Source organism: Crocodylus siamensis, unplaced genomic scaffold (assembly GCF_052110815.1).
Source record: "Crocodylus siamensis isolate JL-2025a unplaced genomic scaffold, ASM5211081v1 HiC_scaffold_34, whole genome shotgun sequence".
Lineage (NCBI taxonomy): Eukaryota > Metazoa > Chordata > Crocodylia > Crocodylidae > Crocodylus > Crocodylus siamensis.
Genome location: NW_028324444.1, coordinates 1 through 21,691, shown reverse-complemented (window position 1 = coordinate 21,691; position 21,691 = coordinate 1). Strand labels below are relative to the sequence as shown.

Sequence of the window (21,691 nt, the reverse complement as noted above, 5' to 3'; positions counted from 1 at the left end):
CCGCTGCATCGGGGTCCTCTTGTCTTGGTGGCTGCACAGACACCTATTTCTCAAAGATCTCATACTGCACAGGTGCAAGGCTTTTACATAAGCCTTTGTTTCACAAGTCAGCTCAGTGTCACTAGGTATTGAAATCAAAGTAGTAAAGGAAGGGGGTACATGTTTAAAAAGTGTCTCAGAGGGTGCTAACCTAGTCCTAGAGTTCAGAGTGGTCTGAACAATATACAAAGCCAAAGGAAGAACTTGAGTGCATTTTACTTTGAGTTTTTTACACAGCTTAGTCAGGGTGGCTTTTAGAGGTCCGTTGATGCGCTCCACCTGCCTGAGCTGTGAGGGTGCCGGGGGGGATGAAAAACCCATTTTGTCCCAACCGCCTCAGTAAGTTCTTTCCAAATTTTTGCTGTAAAATGCGTTTCCTGGTTAGAATTAATTTTTTCAGGAGGGCCAAATCTTGGCATAATTTCATTAAGACGCACTTTGCAAACTGCTTTAGCAGTGGCTTGGGTAGTGGGGAAGGCTTCTACCCATCCCAAAAGTTGATCTACAATTACCAACAAATGTTTTTACTCTTCTGAGGGGGGTAACTCGCTGAAATCAATTTGAATATGCTGCATGGGCCTATGAGCCCATCTGCGCCCACCAGGTGGCGCCTGTCGGCGTGTTTCTTTAGGGTTACATTGCTGACACAGAATACAACTGTCTACCCCTCTCCTGGCCCTTTCACTTAATCCAGGAGATGCAAACTGCCTAAGAATGACTTGAACCATTTTATTCGCTCCCAGACGGGTGTTATTGTGAACCTTGTGTAGCACCTCATGCCGACTGCTTCTAGGTAGAATAGGACGACCGTCACATGCCCAGATTCCCACGGGATTAGGTTGTGCTCCCCACTTTTCCCATGTTGCCTTTTCAGTATTTGAAGCTTGTAGTTGCCATTGAGCTAGGGGGGAAATTAAATGTAGTTGAGCTTTTTGCAGGGCTGCCGCCTTGGCCGCCCTGTCGGCCAAGCTATTTCCCATTGCGACAGGATCCGTTTGCTCGGTATGAGCTTTGCGGTGTATCCCTGCAATCTCCTTAGGAGCCTGAATAGCCTGGAGCAGTTCAGCAATTTCTTTTCCGTGGGCAATCTGAGCTGCAGATGAGGTAATGAAACCTCGTTCCTTCCAAATGGCACCCGTGGCGTGGCACACTCCAAAAACATATTTCGAATCTGTATAAATATTGACTCTTTTTCCTTTAGCATAGAGACAGGCTGCAGTCAGGGCTTTCAATTCTGCTGCTTGGGCACGCGCTCCGGGTGAGAGAGCCTCCCCTATTAATACAGTCTCGCTCTTAGTAACCGCGTATCCAGAGTAGTTGATGGCTTTGCGAACAAAGAACTCCATTTTGGGGTTTTGGAGGGGAACTTCAGTCAGGTCAGGGCGAGGAGTGGAAATTAAGTCTAAGACCTGCAGACAATCATGCACATATCCACTACCTTCCTCCTGAGGCATCAAAGAGGCTGGGTTTAACGTGGCACATTGTGTGAGGGTTACCCCATGTGTCATCAGGAGAGCAATTTCATATTTTGACAATCGTCGGTTTGTTAGATGTTTATGCTGTTGTGAATTGAACAAGCTAGCCACAGCATGAGGCGTATGCACTGTGAGGGGATGTCCTAGAACTATTTCTTGAGCTTTTTCTACAATTAGAGCAGCCGCTGCAACCTTTCTTAGAGAGCCTGGATGGCCTCGAGCTACGGGGTCTAATTGTCCTGACAAGTAAGCAACAGCTGGAGGGGAGTTTCCAAACAATTGTGTTAATACTCCGCACACCACTCCTTTAGATTCATGTACATGTAAGTCAAAGGGCTTGTTGTAATTAGGGAGCCCCAGGGCAGGGGCCTGAACAAGGGACTCCTTGAGTGCCTTAAAGACTTTTAACTGCTCGGCATTTGCATGTAAAGGTTTCTCTGCCCTATCTTTAGTTAACTCATGTAAAGGTTTCAATAATTTACCAGCAGCCACTATCCATGAAGGACAACATCCAGTTATGCCAGTAAAACCTCTCATTCCTCGTTTAGTTAGGGGAAGAGGAATATCCAAAATTGCCTTTACTCGCTTGGGGTCTAAGCGGCGAGTTCCAGGTCCTAGAGTGCATCCTGGATACTTCACTTCTTGTCTAGCCCATTGCAATTTATTAGGGTTAACCTTGTGTCCCTTCATTGCCAGCTGATTGATTCCATTTATCTGCTCAATCTCATTATTTTCCCGTGTATTTGATGCTACTAGTATATCATCCACATAAGTTACCAAGGTAGAGCCACGGGGTAACTGGACATTTTTTAGATTTTTTGCTAAAATCCTAGCAAACACTCCCGGGGCCTCCACATATCCTTGTGGCGTTCTAGTCCACGTGAGTTGCCCTGGGGGCAGAGTTTTCTGTCTCTCCCCGCTTTGCCCGGCTGCGCCTGGTATTCCCCAGGTGAATGCAAAAAGGTACTGTTTCTCTGGGGCGACCGGTACGGAAAAGAAGGCATTTGCCAGATCCAGGCAGGTAAACCATTTTGCATCTGGGGGCACCATTGCCAATATAGTGCTAGGGTTTGGCACTACAGGATGTTCTGGGATCACATATTGATTAATTAGTCTTAGGTCCTGAACCATTTGACACACCGGTTTACCATCTGGCCCAGGCCGACGCTTCTTAATAGCCAGGATAGGGGTATTGCAAGGGGAGACGCAGGGCACCAGGATTGCCTTTTTTTTGGAAATCTTGTATGAGAGGCTCCAGCCCCTGAATGGCTTCAGGTTTCAAAGGATACTGTCTCTGAGCGGGCGGAGGTTGATTACTTTTCACTGTCGGGTTTAAAGGGGAAGCTGATTTTACTAGTCCCACTGCATGTTTTCTTCCTCACACTATAGGGTTAACTTCGTTTTGTACTTTTACAGGGATGTTTGTCAGCTTTTTGAACCTTCAACTCCGGCAACAAGTAGGCTTTTTCTAATGGGAACTGTAGAAGAACGCCATCCGGATTACAGAAAGTTTGAGCGTGCAATTTACACAGCAAGTCTCGGCCAAGCAAGTTCGCGGGCCCATTCATAAGTAAAAAGGAATGCTGAATATTTAAAGGGCCCGGGGTGGCTGTGCAATGATTGGTCATAAAACACTGCTCCGTCTTTCCAGTAACTCCCATCACGCATTTCTCAATACTTCCCCTTGGGGCCGCTCCCTCGGGAACGGCTGAATGAGTAGCACCGGTATCCACGAACAGTTTAAAAGTTTCTTCCCCTATTTTAAGGGGAATAGTAGGGACCTGAGCATCACATTTAAATTGCACAAGTCGAGCCTCATAGATCTCCGGGCCCCATGGGAGCGGCGCCTCCCTTCATTTGCTGTCCTCTGCGAACTGCCCTGCTGCCTCTGACTTACACTCCTTCTCAGGACGCAGTGGGCACTCTCTCTTCCAACGTCCTTCCTCATCACAGCAATGACAGCCGTCACACTTGCTTCCAGCTCCGCGTCCTCTGCCTCTCACTGCGCCTCCTCTCCCCCTTGCGTTCCATCCGCCTCTATTCCGTCCACGACCTCTTCCCCCCGCTCCAGGCATTACCGCAGCCAGCAGCGACACTTGCTCCTTCATACCTTTTTGTCTCTCCTTTCTTCTTTCCTTCTCTTTCTTTTCCTTTCTCCCGTTAAACACTCTAGTAGCGATACTGACTACCTCAGGTCAACTTTTCCCTTGCATGCCGTCTGGGTGTTCTCTGAACCTTTTTGCAAAGTTTTTAGCACATTGTGACATGAAAACCATTTTGATTATTGCCTTTCCATGATCTGAATCAGGATCCAGGCAGCCGTGCTTTCTGATTTGACAAGTTAATTGGGTGCAGAAGTCAGGGAGGTGTTCATCTGAGCGTTGTACACAAGCAGTCACTTCACTCCGATTCGGAGTAGCCTCCCTTGCTTCTTTAATGCCATTTAAGACAGCCTCCAGAAATCTATCCAAGTCCAATTTTGGGGCCGAAACGTTAGGGTCCCAATCAGGGTCAGCGGTTGGCCAGTCATTAAGACTCCAATTTCGGACTCTCAAATAAGCTGTTGCTTTCTCCTTCACCTTCTGCCTCTCATCTTCAGTCGTGAGCATATTTAATAGCTGGTTTACATCTGCCCAAGTGGGCACATGAGTGGAGAAGATTGTACAAAACATTCTTTCCACTGCCCCGGGATTATCCCGCAAGTGCGGCGTAGTGCGTTGCCAGTTGAGCAAATCTGAGGTTGCAAACGGGGTATGGGTGAATACCACTTGATGTCCTCCAGTGACCGTCGGAACCGGATAAGTTCTCAATGGGGCTTGTATTTGGTGCACCCCCCAACCATGTTTCAAGACGACTGGCTGGTGTTTTTAAGGGTGAGGGAACACTTTCTCCGGCTGCCCCCCCCCACCTTCCTCTGCTTTCCCTACTCCTTCCCTGTCCTGTTTCTCCTGCACTCTCTCACTCCGCCGGACGGGGGGAGAACGGGAACAAATTCATCTTCCTCCCTGTGCGGCTCTAAGGCATAGGCCGGGGGATTTTTACATGAATCTTCCATACATACAGCTTCAAAAGCCACTCGTCCCTCCATTGGTTTATAATTATACCATACATACAAATAATTCATTTGTCCTGGTCTGAGATCAACCAAAACATCCCCCCGTAAGAAATTTATTCTCTCTGTGGAAAAAGTTCCACACTCGGGCCAGTCTCTAGTCGGGGACAAATGAGAAGTAAATGATGGCCATTGGATCCAACACAAATTTCTCATCTTAGCCTTGGATAATCCGGCTGTCCCGGATATATCCTTCCAATCCTTTCGTGCTGGCAAGAGGGGAGTTCCCCAACCTGTAAGTGTGGTGCCGGTTCTTCCTCCCCATGTGCAACACCTTGCACTTATCAGTGTTAAACCCCATCCTATTCTCATCCGCCCACCGTTGCAACCTGTCAAGGTCAGCTTGTAGCCTATTGCACCCTTCTAGTGCGCCCACATCCCCCCACATCTTAGTGTCATCAGCAAACTTGAACAGGGTGCTTTCTACCCCCTCATCCAAGTCACTGATGAAGATGTTGAACAGTGCGGGCCCGAGGACCGAGCCCTGCGGAACCCCACTGCCCACGTCCTTCCAGGTCGAGAAGAACCCATCCACTACCACCCTCTGGGTGCGGCCCTCCAACCAGTTGGCGACCCATTTGACCGTGTGGGCATCGACACCACAGTCTCCCAGCTTTTTGATGAGGACAGGGTGAGAGACAGTGTTGAAAGCCTTCCGGAAGTCCAAAAAGACTACATCCACAGCAAGCCCTGCGTCTAATGATTTGGTGACCTGATCGTAAAAGGCCACCAGGTTGGTCTGACAAGACCTGCCACTGATGAACCCATGTTGGTTGCCCCTGAGCATGCATTCCCCCGCAAGGCCCTCCTGGATGTGTGCCAGGATAATTTTTTCAAAGAGCTTACCCGGGATTGAGGTCAGACTAACTGGCCTGTAATTTCCCGGGTCCTCTTTTTTTCCCTTTTTGAAGATAGGGACCACATTGGCCCTCTTCCAGTCCTCCGGCACCTCGCCAGAGCACCACGAGTGCTCATAGAGCCGCGCCAGGGGTCCCGCAATGACCTCGGCCAGTTCCTGTAGAACCCTAGGGTGAAGATCGTCCGGACCAGCGGACTTGAACACGTCCAGCCTCTCCAGAAGTACCCTAACTAACTCCTCGCTAACCCTTGGCCCAGGCGTGTCTCTCTCGGGGCCCGAGGGGGGCCCAGCAGGGAGGTGGCTGAACTGGTCCCTACTTAGGAAGACAGAGGCAAAGAAATCGTTAAGGATGAGAGACAACGGGGCGTCCCCCGGGCATTTGCTGCCGTCTTGTCCCATTTTTCTGTACTGAGCGCTCACTTACCTAGTTCCAACCGGGTCCTGCTCAAAGGGCAGGCTGACGTTGCTGGATTTCTACAGGCGTCGGCTGGTTCATGGGACAACGCCTTATCTCCGACGCAGGATCCAGCTATCGGGCAAGGCTCCTCAACGTCTGAGGATGCGCGCTGCGTTGCTTCGGAGTCCAATCCCGCACCGTAGAGTCAGACGAGTCCCATCTGGGGTGCCAAAATTGTCAGGGACTCGAACCCCAACTTCCCAGGTCCATTGTCTGACTGCAAGAGACAGGCAACACCAGCACGGTCTTATCTCAAGCTCTTTATTGAAGCCTGCACACAACAACAAAGAGTAGCCCGTCTCCTCCAAGAACCAGCCCCCCTTGATAACAAGTAAGCAAGTTTATATAGACTGTTTTGCGTCACAGATTTTACACCTAATTGACTCAACCTCCAGGTTAGTTAGAAACTTCTAGTGCGCATGACAAGATACGCGCGCAGGTGGGAATTGTCCACTGTGAAAGGAAACGAGATATCAGGTCAGTGTGAGAAAACTCCTAATTGGTTCAAACTGGCTTTTGGCTACATGCTTGTTTTGAAATCCTAAGTAATAGGGAGGAGGACTACATCCTTGGTTGTTTCAGCTGTGTCTTTGAAGCACCGAGTCTGCTTTGTAGTTAACTTTGACGCTATTATCTATGGTCTTGTTAGTTAATTTCTACAGCTACGCAAGAAGAGGCTTTGAGCAGTTCTTACATATAAGCATCTTCCTTATCATCAAACGTGCAACTTTCTTTTCAGCACTGTTACTTATGCTAGTGGGTTCAAGGTAGGTTGAGTTTGTACCATCCCTGTTTCTCAGTTCACATTCCAGTTGTCATACTGCATACAGAGAGCTCACGATTATCCTGTTTGTGGCCTCTCAGCAGTATTTTTCTTTGTGGGCTTTTGGGCCTGCTCTCAAACATCCTATATATCAGGCCCATCTGGTTCTGTGTGGACTACCGGAAGCTGAACGCTATCCCCACCCCTGATGCACACCCTATGCCCAGGATGGACACTTTGCTTGATCGCCTGGGCCCAGCCAAGGTTATCTCTACTCTCGATCTGTCCAAGGGATTCTGGCAAATGGCACTGGATCCGGATGCCATAGCCAAGTCCGCCTTTACCACCCCTGTGGGACTATAGGAGTTTACGGTTTTACCTTTCGGTATGCGCAACTCTCCGGCATCCTTTCAAAGACTGATTAATAACCTGCTACAAGGATGTGAGCGGTTTGCCGTGGCGTGCATCGTTGACATCGCCATCTTCAGTCAGGACTTTGAATCGCACCTGATTCATCTGACCACCGTGTTACGCAAGATCAAGCAAGCCGGTCTTACGGTGAAAGCCAAAAAGTGCCAGTGGGCACTATCCAAAGTCGTATATTTGGGACATCGTGTGGGTGGAGGTCATATTGCTTCCTTGTGGGACAAGATTGAGGCTATTAAAGACTGGCCACCTCCACAAACCAAGAAGCAAGTCAGAGCTTTCCTTGGCCTGGCTGGATATTACAGACGGTTTGTCCCGGGATTTGGAGCGACGGCAGCTCCCCTACACGAGCTGACCGAGAAGGGCAGCCCTGATCCAGTGGTCTGGAAGCCGGGGTGCCGAGAAGCATTCGACACCCTAAAGGCTGCCCTGGTCAAACAACTGATCCTGATGGCACCGCTCTTTGATAAACCCTTCTACGTCGCCACGGACGCCTCCGACTCAGGCCCAGGGGCCGTACTCTTACAAGAGCACCAAGAGATGAGGCACCCCGTGGCGTACCTCAGCCGGAAGTTAATCCCTCGGGAGCAGAACCTGTCGTCTATCGAGAAGGAGCGTTTGGCAATTGTGTGGGCACTGAACAAGCTGAGGCCCTATTTATGGGGGCAGCAGTTCACGGTCCTTTCGGACCATGCCCCACTGCAGTGGTTGCAGACAATGCAAAACACCAATGCCAAGCTTCATCGATGGGCCTGGCAGCTTCAAGAGTTCAACTTCACTGTTGAGCACATCAAAGGAACCCAAACTGTGGTAGCAGCTGCCCTGTCACAAAAGGACTCTGGGTAGCGGGTTGAATGGACACAGACCTGCTTGAGAGCGCTCTGGTGGGGGAGGTCCTGAAGGTGCTATCACGTGTTATATGTTTTCTTGTTAGGATCAGTATTATGGGGTGTGTAATTTCTCTTTAGGGGTGAAAGGCGACGCCTCCAAACTAGCATACTTGTCTCCATAGCTCTGTAAAGCTACGGATCCAAGCTTTTAAAAGCCGGGGGCAGGGGGGAAGGGTGGCAGAAAGCCACCTTGGTTTCTCCCCAAAATCTCTGTGCTGTGACAATGTGATTAGGATGGGCCCAGCAGAGGAGACACACTCTTACTGTATCTCTTTAGATAACCTGAGCTGGCTACAGTCCTGAGGGAGGGGGGAAACGTGCTCCCTCTGCCTGTGTGACTGGTATCAGCTACCTGGGTGAGGGGCATCTACCTGGTGGGCTGGAGTCTGCCCGGCAACTGGTGAAGTATTTCAAATTGGTTGGCCGATAGCCAGCCGGGGCTGGCCTCCACTGGACCAGGTGAACGAGGTCACAGGGGCTATATGAGTTAAGACTAGCCAGGAGCAGGGGGCAGCAGCCATGCGGGGGACTCAGACTCAGAGAGGAGCTTCACCATCTGAAAGTGGCTCTCTCCCCAATAGCTCATGAGTGAGGAATGGCCTGCCTCCAGAGGGAAACTTCACCTGCCTTTGGAAGATGCTTGTGAGTAAGCTACCTCGAGATCTGATTAGATATCTAGCTGGCAGTAACTCAGATGCGTGATCAAAAGGCTACCTCAGCCAGACTGTTTGCTCTTTAGGATTTCTAAGATATTGCTCAATCCTGTATCCTAGTTTCCCCTATCCCTTGTAATCAATACAGTTCTCCTTTTGGACTGGTGTGGGGGATTTATTGAGGGCTGGGTCCAAATTATGCCTAAGAGACCCCTGAGGTCTGCGGACTAAGGGAGACTTTACTTTTTTCCCCTTGACTTGGGGAAGTGCCCAAGTGCCTGTACTGGGTCGAGTACATGGTGGACTTTAAGCCTGTATTTCCCTGAGGACACAGGGCCGAGACAGTCCCTTGTCGGGGTGGTGGCATCTACGTTACCCCCAGACTAGCGAGTGTGCTCCGGGAGAGGGGTCGGCCGAGCATAAGGCGCCCCTAGGGAGGCATTCGGAGCCTGGAAGGTGGTGGGGCGCAGGGAGGTGGGCGGCTCAACGCAGGAGCGCCCCTTACTGGCCCGCCACACAACAAGATTAACATCAACGCTTATTAGAAAAGGAAACTTGATCTTAACTTTATTACTCTAAAACTATTTGTCAATTGCTGTGTGATACATAAAACATGGTGCCACTGCTTTTATCATGACACGGATGGGCACGCGCAGCACCCCGAGGGTCCCCTCAGGCTCTGCGACTCCCCCATCGGGCACCTCAGAGACAGCCACCCAGACGGAGCCCACGGTCCCAGGCTCCACGCAGACAGAGTCCCTGGCTCTCGGCTGTGGGGGCTGCCTGTCCCTTTTTCAGGCTCTGGGGCCCAGGAGCATGGCCACCTCCCCTTGTGGTGTCTGCTCCCTTTTGGGGTCTCTGGCACTCGAGCTGGAGGAGCTCTAGGCCACAGTCCAGAGACTATGTGCCATCAGGGACTGTGAGCAGGAGATTGACTCCTACTGCCAGGCCCTTCTGCCCCAGGAGCCAGAGGGTAGACCACCATCTCCCTCCAGGATAAAGGAGGACTCCGGGACCTCCCACTCTGTCCAGTCTGGGGCATGGAACAAGGTGGTCAGGGCCCTAAGACCCAATGCACCAAGGCCCCTGCCTCGCTGGAGCTTAGCAACAGGTGCGTAACTTTTGCAGTTCCAGCAGAGCCTGCTGAGTTGCGACCTCCCACAGGTAACACAGGCTCACCTGCAGCTACTGCCCCCGCTCTCCCCAAGACAAAACATAAGTGTTTGTTGTGGGAGACTCCATCCTGGGGGGGACTGAGGGGGCAATCTGCCGCTCTGACCCCTTAGCCTGGGAAGTCTGCTGCTTCCCGGGGACTTGCATCCGGGACATTGTGGAGAAGATCCCAAAGCTCCTCCAGTGCACAGACCACTATCCCATGCTCCTTAATCATGTGGGTACCAATGACACGGCTCAGAGCGCTCCCAGCCGGGTTATGAGGTGCTACAGAGATTTGGGAGTGGGGCTTAAGGGTCTACGAGCTCAGGTGGTGTTTTCGTGGCTCCTCCCAGCCTTGGGGTATGGGCTGAGGAGGGACAGGAGGATCCACGTAGTGAACCAAAGACCGCGGCGCTGGTGTCATCGGGAGGGCTTTGGCTACCATGACCACAACTCACTCTTTGGCGAGAGAGGCAGCAAGCTGCTGGGAAGAGATGGCCCCCACCTCTCTCCGCTGGGGAGGAGGCTCTTCTCAGCCAGACTGGCTGACCTGGTCCACCGGGCTTTAAACTAAGCCCCCTGAGGGACAGGGGGACTACCACCACTGCTGTCCCGCTGAGCAACCCTTGCAAAGCCAGCAGGCCAAGGCACTTAAGGGAGCCAGCCCTAGTACAATCTGTGGGCAAGGCAAGAGCCCCCAAGGGGACACTTGCCTGCCTGTACACTAATGCCAGGAGCTTGGGGAACAAGCAGGAGGAGCTCGTCTTCCTGCTCAATGCAAAGAATTATGATGTCATAGGGATAACGGAGACCCTCTGGGTTAAAATCCGTGGGGAAAACGGCACAGGGGACACAACAGTGGGAGTCTACTACCGACCTCCCACCCAAAGTTCTGAGCTTGACCAAGAGTTTGCCTGGGAACTGACTGAGGCCGCATGCTCCAGGACCATGGTTGTCACGGGTGACTTCATTTACCCGGACATCTCATGGGAGGATCATTCAGCAAAATCCGAGCGGTTGCAAAGCTTCCTCTCATGCATGGATGACTTCTACCTGGCTCAAGAAGTCTACAGGCCAACAAAAGGCAAAGCACTGCTCGACCTGGTACCGGCTACTGGGGATGACCTAATCGGCGACCTCGTGATCAATGGGAAGCTGGGTGACAGCGACCACGAGCTGATCACCTTCACCATCCACCGTAAAGCTGGCAAGTCAGTCAGCAACACGGAAGTCCTTGACCTCAGAAAAGCCAACTTTGACAAGCTCAGGAGGCTTGTCAGTCAGGCCCTAAAGGACCATATCCCCAGGGAGAGGGGAGTTCAAGAAGAGTGGTTGCTCCTCAAGGGAGTGATCCTCAATGCACAAGCTAAGTCTATTCCATCTTGGAGGAAAGGCAGCAAGAGGGCACAGCAGCCCCCCTGGCTCTCTAGGGACCTAGCAGACCTCCTAAGGCTAAAAAGAAAAGCCTACAAAGGATGGAGGACAGGATTCACCTCCAAGGAAGATTATTCTGCACTGGTCCGGTCCTGCAGGGAGCAAACCAGGAAAGCCAAGGCTGCAACTGAACTCCAACTAGCTTCAAGCATCAAGGACAACAAAAAGTCCTTTTTCAGATATGTGGGGAGCCGGAGGAAAAGCAAAGGCAACATTGGACCCCTGCTGAACCAGATGGGACAACTGACAACTGATGCCCAGGAAAAAGCCAACCTATTAAATGGGTACTTTGCGTCAGTCTTTCATCAGTCCCATGGGACGCTCATGCCAACTACGGGACAGGGACATCTGGGTGAGGGAGATCCCCTGCCGTCCATTGATGCTGACCTCATGAAGGAACATGTTGAGAAGCTGGATACCTTCAAGTCAGCCAGCCCTAACAATCTACACCCCAGGGTACTCAAGGAGCTGGCGAGCATCATAGCCCAGCCCCTGACACGAATCTTTAAAAACTCCAGGTGTCCGAAGGCTCGAAGAAGGCCAATGTGGTGCCTGTCTTCAAGAAAGGGAGGAAAGTGGATCTGGCTAATTATAGGCCTATCAGCCTGACTTCTATCCTGGGGAAGATCTTAGAAAAGTTTAGGAAAGCGGCCATCCTTAATGGACTGGCCGACACCAACATCCTAAAGGGATAGCCAGCACGGAGTTGTTGTGGGTAGGTCTTGCTTGACCAATCTCATTTCCTTCTACGACCAGGTGACCTATCACCTGGACAAGGGAGAAGAGATTGATGTCCTATATCTTGACTTCAAAAAAGCCTTCGATCTGGTATCCTATGATCAACTCTTGGTGAAACTGGCCAATTGTGGCCTTGGGTCCACCATGATTCGCTGGCTGGGAAATTGGCTCTGTGGTTGGACCCAGAGGGTAGTAATTGATAGCAGTCATTCATCATGGTGTCCTGTGACCAGTGGGGTCCCCCAAGGCTCGGTCCTTGGACCCATATTGTTCAACATCTTCATTAATGATGTGGACATTGGAGTGGCCAAGTTTGCCGATGGCACCAAACTCTGGGGCAAAGCACCCATGCCAGAAGACAGCCGGGTGATCCAGGCTGACCCAGACAGGCTCAGCACGTGGGCAGATGAGAACCTGATGGCATTTAACACTGAAAAATGCAAGGTTCTCCACCTTGAGAAGAAAAACCTGCAGCACCCTTATAGGCTCGGCAGTGCTACGCTGGCTAGCACTACAGTAGAAAGAGACTTGGGGGTCATGACTGACCACAAGATGAACATGAGCCTGCAACCCGATGCTGCGGCTAGTAAAGCAACCAAAACGCTGGCTTGCATCCATAGATGCTTCTCAAGCAAATCCCGGGACGTCATTCTCCCCTTGTACTCGTCCTTGGTGAGGACGCAGCTGGAGTACTGCGTCCAGTTTTGGGCTCCACAATTCAAAAAGGATGTGGAGAAGCTTGAGAGAGTCCAGAGAAGAGCCACGCGCATGATCAGAGGTCAGGAAAACAGACCCTATGACGACAAGCTGAGAGCCATGGGGCTCTTTAGCCTGGAAAAGCGCAGGCTCAGGGGTGACCTGGTGGCCACCTGTAAGTTTATCATGGGTGACCAGCAGTATCCGGGGGAACATTTGTTCACCAGTGCGCCCCAAGGGATGACAAGGTCGAACGGTCATAAACTACTGCAAGACCATTTCAGGCTGGACATGAGGAAGAATTTCTTTACTGTCTGAGCCCCCAAGGTCTGAAACAGCCTGCCATCGGAGGTGGTTCAAGCACTTACATTGAACACCTTCAAGAGCAAATTGGATGCTTATCTTGCTGGGATGCTGTGACCAATCCTCAGCCAGGGCTCTTCCTGGACTTTTGCTAAGGGCTGTCATTCAAACCCTGCTGGGGCTACATCCTCCTCCCACTTCGAAGAGGTCTGCTTCCAATGCAGCTTCACTTGCCAGCAAGGCAAACAGTGTCTCTGCTGGGTCAAACTGTTTCTTTGCACTCTGTCCCTCTGCAGGGCAGCCCTTCCTATCCCTTCAAGTAAGTACAATTTTAATGCTGCTACATCAGGCTTTCGGCCCGCTTTATGGAAATGGGAGGCTTCTCCCTAGCTTACTCCTGAGGCCATGTGGCTGAGAGCAAGCAAAACTTGGGCATCTGAACTCCAAGCCTTATGAGCAGGGCAGGCCATTGGGTGGGGGGAGAGAATCGGGGCTGCTGTCCCGGGCCTCATGCTTAGGGAGGCCCTGTAGACAGTGCTACAGGGCTGTACAGGTCCCACCAGCAGCTTCTGCAGGCCGTGGCCACTCCCACTCACTGGCCCCACACAGGCTGATATGCCCCTAGGCCCCACACACCCCTAAGCACAGCTCTGCTTATGGGCTTGCGCCTGCACGTAGGATGCCTGCCAAAGAATTTGGAAACATCTGAAGACCCAGGTGGGGGTGGGGCCCAGGTAGACATGGAGGTTGCCCTGGAGGGTAGCAGCTCTGGGGTCTTCTGTTCCCGTGTAAAGCCTGGAGGAAGGAAACGAAGCCCTGCCCAGGAGAGCTGCCCTACCACAGGCACCTGGAGATGGGGTTTCTCCTCCTTTTTAAAGACATGCACAATTGAAGCACAAACCCAGATCAGTTCCACTGGCTGAGGATTCCTTTTCTCATTGAAACTACAGTCCAGGGGTATGAACATTTCAGGCAAGTTTAAAGCCCCATCTTGTTTCTCTTAGCAATTGGCTCACTTGAGTGCGACACAAGAACTGATCTCAGGGAGGAATTGGCTCTGATCTCTCACCCAGGAGTGAGCAGTTAAGGTTGAGGTCCTTGGGCTACACTGCCAGAGGCTCCAGCAGTGGTAGATATGGGAGGGGAATGAGGGTCTTTTCTGCTTCAAGGCTTTGTGGCCTATGTTCAGAAAAAACATGAAGAATAAAGATGAAGCCAACAAGACCCTGCCTTTGGAGCGAGGGGCTGAGTAATGTTCCCTGCAGCTGTGTGGAGGAGGCAGGATCTGGCCATGGTCTGGAGGCCACCCACTACCTAGCATGTGACAAGACATTTTTGTGCTGTAACCTTGTGTGTGTTTTATCTCCAATTCAGACGGTTAGCGTGTCTGCGCAGGGAACCGCCTGATCCCCTGGTTCTCACCCGCCACGACTTCGATCTTATCAAAGAAATAGGGAGGGAAGGGATGTTGCTATGATTAGTACCCAAGGAAGGACTGTGGCGGGCCAGTAAGGGGTGCTCCTGCGTTGAGCCCCCCACCTCCCTGCGCCCAACCACCTTCCAGGCTCTGAATGCCTCCCAAGGGGCGCCCTATGCTCGGCCGACCCCTCTCCCGGAGCACACTCGCTAGTCTGGGGGTAACATCGCCACCACCACCCCGAGAAGGGACTGCCTCGGCCCTGTGTCCTCGGGGAAACACAGGCCTAATAGTCTGACGGGTACTCGACCCAGTACAGGTACTTGGGGCACTTCCCCAAGTCAGGGGGCAAAAAGTAAAGTCTCCCTTAGTCCGCAGACCTAAGGGGTTTCTTAGGCATAATTTAGACCCACCCCTCAAGTCTCCCACACCAGTCAAAAAGGAGAACTTATTGATTACAAGGGGTAGGGTAAACTAGGATACAGGATTGAGCAATATCTTAGAAATCCTAAAGAGCAAACAGTGTGGCTGAGGTAGCCTTTTGATTACGCATCTGTGTTACTGCCAGCTAAATATCTAATCAGATTGAGTAGCTCACTCACAAGCATCTTCCAAAGGCAGGTAAAGTTTCCCTTTGGAGGCAGGCAGTTCCTTGCTCATGAGTTTTGGGGTGAGAGAGAGCTAGTTTCAGATGGTAAGGCTTCTCTGTGTCCCCCACATGGCTGCTGCTTCACCTCATGGCTGAAGAGAGCCCACCTCCTAGCCCGTCCTAACTTATATAGCCCCCATGACCTCATTCACCTGGTCCAGTGGAGGTCAGCCCCAGTTGGCTGTTAGCCAACCAATTTGAAATACATCATCTGTCACTGGGCAGATCCCAGCTCCCCAGGTAGGTGCCCCTCACCGTCAGGTAACTGATGCCAGTCACGAGGCAGAGGGAGCAGGTTCCCCCCTCCCTCAGGACTGCAGCCAGCTCAGGTTACCTAAAGAGACAGGCTGAGGTGTGAATCCTCTGTGCTGGCCCATCTAATCACGTTGTCACAGGGCAGAGATTTTGGGGAGAAACCAAGGTGGCTTTCTGCCACAAGGACCACCCTTGGTCTATTTTACAATCTAGGTGCTTTTTTTTTTTTTTTACAGGGAACCAGATGGGAGGCAGCAGCTCGTCAGAGTTGTTCCTGGGATCACCCCCATGCTCTAAAGAGGATCCCTGGCACCTCAGTTGAGATGGTAAGTGAGGAGGCGCATCTCACCCGCTTGTGGCTGCATTGAACAGTCAGTGCCCACAGGGTCCCCTCCGAATCCTCTGCCCTGCGGACGGGGGCTCCGGGCTTCCCTGTCTTATTCAAGTCCTTGCCCACTCCCCATAATCAAAAGAAAGTAGAAGGGAGAAGAAGGGTTTTCTTTATTCTCAAGTCTGGGCTCCCTGCTGCTAATTACCTCATTAGCAGCTTGTTATGGGCACTGCCCAGCCTCTTTTGCCACACAGTGCCAGCATGCAGGTTCAGGAGTTCGCCTGCGGCCAGGACCCGAGATCTCAGCCCCCAGCGTCCCTCTCCCCTCGGGGTCTAGATGCTGTGCCGGGTCCGCTGATCTTGTGTTATGGGTCCCTCCTCTTGGATCCTTCTCCCAGAGAGTATCCCCCACAGCTCCTCTCTTGTCCTGTGGTGCCCAAAAGCAACTTTCCCTGGGCATCGTCCCCTTCATATCCCTGGGCGCCGAGCCCCATTGGCTCTCCGTGGGTGTGGGGCATCTCCTCGCCCTGCTAGGCCATAATCACTACCAGCTGCATCTCTCAAGTAACAGGGTTTCAGTCGGGAACCCTGTTACACAGACCATGTGTTCCTGCATGGGTGTTACAAGGCTTCCCAATGCTTCCTGGGACAGGGTTCCCTTCCCCGCCAGGACGGCTGGAGCGCAGTGCACAGCCAGCGTGGATTGAAATGCTGGTTCTCCTTACAGTCTATTTAGAGCCACCTTTATTTTTGGGGCAGAGCAGGGGAGTCGTCTGCTCCTGAGTAATAACAAGCGTGAAGACAAGGTCCAGGGAGAAGCCAATAGCAGCTGTTCAAAGCAAGAAGCCCATCGGAGGGTGGCGGGAGTTTCGCCCGGTGGAAGGAAAGGGCTATCAAGAGAAGGTCCGGGAGGGACAAAACTCCTGGCATGGGCAAGCAGAGAGGGAAAGGGGTGGGAGGCAGGAGAGGTGCAGACTGGCTCCAGGTGAAAGGGCTGTGCAAGAGGATGGCTTCAAAGAGGCTTTCAGGGGTAGGTGACATCCCTGTTCAATGGCAGGTCCAGGCCATGTGGGACATTGGTCGGAGGCAAGGCAGGAGGCCTGAGTGCAGGAGTTGGAGGGAGGAGTGTGAGGTGTCCCCAGGACCTGTGAGCACCCTCCCAGCAGCGCTCCATCCCCTGGGCAGGTGAGGGGCCAGAGGCGAAGGGCAGGAGCAGGGAGCTGTGTGTCCAAACCAGCTGCAGGTCTTTGACCCTGATTCCAGGGCTTTTCCTGCCGGTGACCCCCTAGTGCCAGGGATGCTGGGGGCATGGGTGAACCCCAGGGGACACCTACCTATCTCCTGGAGAGAAGAGGGATGCAGACAGGTATAGAAGGGGTGCCTTGAAACCCAGCTGAGGACTGCTCCAGCTCAGTTCCAGGATGGACAGGCTGAGGCGGGTGCTGAGGAGGAGGACAGCCAAGGTGGGCTATGTGCTAGAAGACAGCAGCGGGGGGCCTGGGCAGGAACATTTGTGTCCTCCCTTACCCCATCAAGGCAAGAACGTGACTGTGCCCTGTGTGCTGGTATAAGGAACCAGCAGGTCCCAGCACTAAGGAAGACCAGCTGAAGAAACCCACCACCTCCAGGTCCAAATGGAGGTGGCCCTGGGTGCACTTGGGCTGGTGGGAACCCAGAGGAGAAGAGCACTGGGCAGTAGAGCCATGCAGCCCCCCGCCCAGGGCATGGGGGCAGCCTGGAGCCTGCACCTCCAGCCTGTAGCAAGAGACAACCCCCTTGCAGAGGCGCAATGGAGGGTCCAGCCACCCTGGGGCAGGAGCTGAGCCAGTCCTGCAGCAGCCCCAGCCTGAGCTGCAGCTCCTCCTCCGCGGACTCAAACAGATCCCTGTACACCAGGTGCCTCCCAGCCCCTGGTGCCAGCCGCATAGGTGAGGAGATGCGCTGGGGGCCAGGAGGTCTCAGGCCCATTCCCCCTGTAAGGCCAGTCATACTCCGAGTAGGGCTGGGCAGGGGCATCTGTTCCTGGCCAAGGTGAGGGGGCTAAGCCACACAACCCTCCTGGTCCCCATGTGTTGTGTGGGCTTGGTGGGGGTGGAGTGAAAAAGGAGGCAGGGTCACTTGTGGTGGGGATAGGCACCTCCCAGGGGAGCAGGGACAGGCTAATTTGCTCTCAGCCATGGGGGCATGAAGTAGCAGGTGTGGAGGAGGGTTATTGAGAGGGGGCCTTTGGCTGGCATGAGGATCATGACACCACCTTTTCCCCTCACACCTCACGTGTGTTACCCACCGGAGCAAAGGTCTCACCCTGCCTGCCTTCCTGCCCACTGCAGTGATTCCCAGTCCAGCCAGTAAGAAGACCCAGAATGAGGAAGAGCATGAAGAAGAGGACAAGGAACATCAGAAGACTTGGCTGGCCTCATTCACACAGCACCTCCAGGAACCAGGGGAGGTAGGAACCTCCCCCAGTGGAGCCAGCACCCAGTCAGTTCTCTGTTCTGTCCCTGGGGAGACGCTCACCTGTGGGCTGTGCTGTAGGTGGGTGTGTTTGTGAAGTCCCAGTGCGTCCCCTCTACCACAGACACTGCCCTGCTCCTCACTGAGCCTACCCTGGAGGAGATGCATGTCAACATTGTGGGGGTCCCAAGAAGCCTGAGTCCCACTGGTCTCTAGGTCCTGAGGGGTCTCTGGCTAAGAACTGGACTTTGTCCCAGTCCCACTCCTGGTAGGGGCAGCCCAGAAAGGATGGACAGTGCCTGCTACAGGAGCTCCTCACCCTGTGCGTAGCCATGGAGCAGAGGGGAGAGGAGGCTGTGGAGCTGCAGGGATGAATAGTGGCCATCCCTGAGAAGATCATGGTGAGTAGAAGGTAGCACAGGATGGTGTGGGAAGAGGGAAGGATTGGAGAAAGGGTTGCTTCAGGCCAGGAAGGAGGGGAGAGGTGGAGCTGGAACAGGGAGAGAAGGGCAGGTACAGCTGGGGCAGCAGAGAAGGGACATTCTGGTAGAGACTGGAGGGAATCATGTGGTGAGGGTGTGATCAGAGGGCAAGTGGGTGATTTGAGTGACATGTTTGAGTGGCTGTGGGTAGGAGAGGGCCAGTCCAGTGGGGTCAGTGAGAGGGGAACATTTGAGGCAGCCCAGTGAGATGGGTGGGATCCTGCTGTGGGTGCCTGGAGCACTGGGTGGTCTTACATGCAGACAGGGCTGTGGCCTGTGGGGCCCTAAACTCACCCTTCCCTTTGAGTCTCACAGGAGCTGATGGAGGATTTATCAACTGAGTAAGATTTGAGAAACATCCTTCCCATCATCATAGCTGCCATCTGGTACCTTAGGTACGAGGACCTCTGCCTGACAGTTGTTGCTCTGCCCTGCAGCTCAGGCCTAGATCTCTGAGCTGTTTCCTGCCCACCCCAGTGCCACCCCTGCCCCACACAGCTCAGTCTCATGTAGGCTCCTCTCTCCTGACAGCAACCTGAAGATGTACCTGGACTCTTTCCTGCAGTCGTGTCTCCTGTGAGCTGCAGCTTCCAAAACCTTTTGGGCCATAGGGTGTGACAGCAACAGTGACCTGGTAGGTCCCCCTGCCACTGTCCTGTCCCACAAGCCAGCCCCTGGCACCTACAGGCACAAGCTGCATGGCACTGACCCTGGGCTCTCCCTCCCCTTCCTGGTCACACAGAGGATGCACACGGGGAACCTGGAGGGCCTGCTGTGGTGCCTACTGTCCAGCACCCCCAGCCTGGGTAGGCCGAATTTCCTGTGGGAGGTGAGCAGGATGCAGAGGTGCTGGGTCCCAGGATGGACAGTCCCAAGCCCTGCACAAGTTTCGCTCAGCACCTATGGAGCCGAGCTGTAAGATAGATGGTCAAGCCTGAGCTCAAAGCCTCTGCCCTGAAGGGGAGAGGGCAAACAAGATTGCTCTGTACAGCAGAGGCATGTGCCCATTGATTTTGATGTCTTATTCCCACTGCAATTCACATTCTGGATGGAGGTACTGAATGCCCAGCACTGAGCCCTGGGCACGAGAACCAGTATCACCCTCATCTCCTTTGCAGTCCACCTTCTCCCACAATTTGAGGTTAGAGAGCCCTGACCCAGGGTGTCCTTGTCCCCTGTCATTGTCAGGGCCCTCCTGGGAGAGTGGAGTCCAAGCCGGGACCTGGGTTTCACTCCAGGGCTCTGCTTCTGTCTCATTGGTGCACCCTGGCTCTCTTTCTGGGGGTCTCTTTTCCATGGCCTGCTCTGGGTATAGTTCTCCCTGGTCTTGGGGTCATTGTAGCCCTGGAGCCGCAGGCATGGGGAATCATCATGGGGCCCTGACCAAGTCCCTGTGCTCCAGGTTTCCATGAAAACAGAAGGATTTTATGCTCTGGCACTATGTTCTCTGCCCCCGCCTTGTACCTCACCCTCCTGCTGGGTAATGGGGGATGTGAAGAGAGACCTCCCAGAGGAGCAGGAACAGTCTGGTCTCCTCTCAGCCATGGCAGCCATGAGGTTGCAGGGTCTGAGGGTGATGGAGGAGGATTACATAAGACTTACATAGACAGGGGGCCCTTGTGCTGGCAAGGGGAGGACAACACCATCTCTGCTCCCCGCACCACACTTCCCTTCCCATCAGGGGCAGAGGAGTTGCCCTCTCCCCTTTCCTCCCTGCTGCAGTGATCCCCAGCCCACCACCATGGAGCTGGGTGGAGAGGAGGAGGACAAAGAGAAGGAGGATGAAGACAGGAGGTCCCCAAAGGAAGCTGCCTTCTTCACTGTCAGAAAACACCTCCACGAATCAGGAAAGGTATGAAACTTCTGCAATGAAGCTGGCATCCAGTCAGTCCTCCATTCCCCAATTCAGTTCTAGGTGATAAGGAGCCCAAAAGGGGAGACACAATAAGCCCATAGGCTGTACTTGAGGTTCGTGTGTTTGTGGAGACCCAGCTGGGTCCCTCCCTCCACAGACACTACCCTGCTCCTCACTCCGCCTGCCACAGAGATGCATGTCAGCACCATGGGGGTCTCAGGAGACCTGAGTCCCACAGGGGATTTGGGGAGGAGCAGAAAGCCCCTGGCTAAGAGCCTGCTTTTCCCCGGCCCCATTCCTGATAGGTGCTGGACAGGAAAGATGGGCAGCGCTTATTGTTGGTGATCCTCACCCTGTGCACAGCTGCAGAGCAAAGGAAAGAGGGGGCCATGGAGCTGCAGGGCCTGAAAGCGGCCGTGCTGGAGAAGATTCTGGTGAGTAGGATGTAGCACAGGATGGTGTTACAAGAGGAAAAGAGAGGAGAACTGGTTTTGTGAGGTCAGAAAGGAGGGGAGAGGTGGAGCTGCAATTAATGGAGACAGAAGGGCAGGCATGCCTCGGCCTGGGCATTGGGCTAGGACTACCGAGAAGGGAGATTGTGGTAGAGGCTGGGGGGCAATCCTGCATCTGGAAGGCAGATGAGGGAGGTATGAGGGAGCAAGTGGGTTGTTTGAGCAGCATGTTTGCAATTGTGTGGGAGGCAGAGGGCCAGCCCAGCTGGGTGGGTGGAAGAGGGATGTATGAGGCAGCCCAATGGGGTGGTTGGGATCCTGCTGCCTGTGCCTCCAGCACTGGGTGGTCTCCTGTGTGGGACCTTGCTTTGGCCTGTGGGGCCCTAAACTTGCCCTTCCCTTTGGGTCTCACAGGAGCTGATGGAGAATGTCTCACTGGAGGCTGACTGGAGGAACATCTAGCCCTACAGCATAGATGCCATCCATTTGCTCGAACTGCTTCCCCACATGGAAGCAGGTTGAAGAGGTGCCGGGGGGGGGGTGTGGGGAGTGGGGCAGGAGCTTGGACTCCCCTGGGCTGGGAACTGGGCTGTGGGGTCTGGCTTGGAGGCTGGGGGGAATCCATCTCTTAGGGGCAGGGAAGGGCCGGGTGAGGATTGTGTTGGGTCCAGGGTCCATGACCCCTCCCCACATCCCCTGTCCCTCCTGGGGGCAGCAGAGGCTCTGCCTGGATCTTGTATCCCTGCAGGAGAAAGAAATCCCTTTCAGGGTCCTGAACAAGCTGTTCATCATAACC

General features: G+C 53.4%; 1 long non-coding RNA gene and 1 pseudogene across 1 annotated transcript; one reads left to right on the top strand and one right to left on the bottom strand.

Moving 5' to 3' along the window:
- Positions 1–117: 117 nt before the first annotated feature.
- On the bottom strand, positions 118–4,656 carry LOC149851914 (uncharacterized; annotated as a pseudogene).
- Positions 4,657–15,561: 10,905 nt separating this feature from the next.
- Positions 15,562–21,424, top strand: LOC149851913 (uncharacterized). The gene is made up of 9 exons (XR_016439497.1): positions 15,562–15,647; positions 17,983–18,101; positions 18,364–18,507; positions 18,904–18,983; positions 19,120–19,222; positions 19,331–19,417; positions 20,311–20,440; positions 20,749–20,877; positions 21,310–21,424. It is a non-coding gene; the product is annotated as an uncharacterized LOC149851913 (long non-coding RNA).
- The last annotated feature ends 267 nt before the right edge of the window (positions 21,425–21,691 follow it).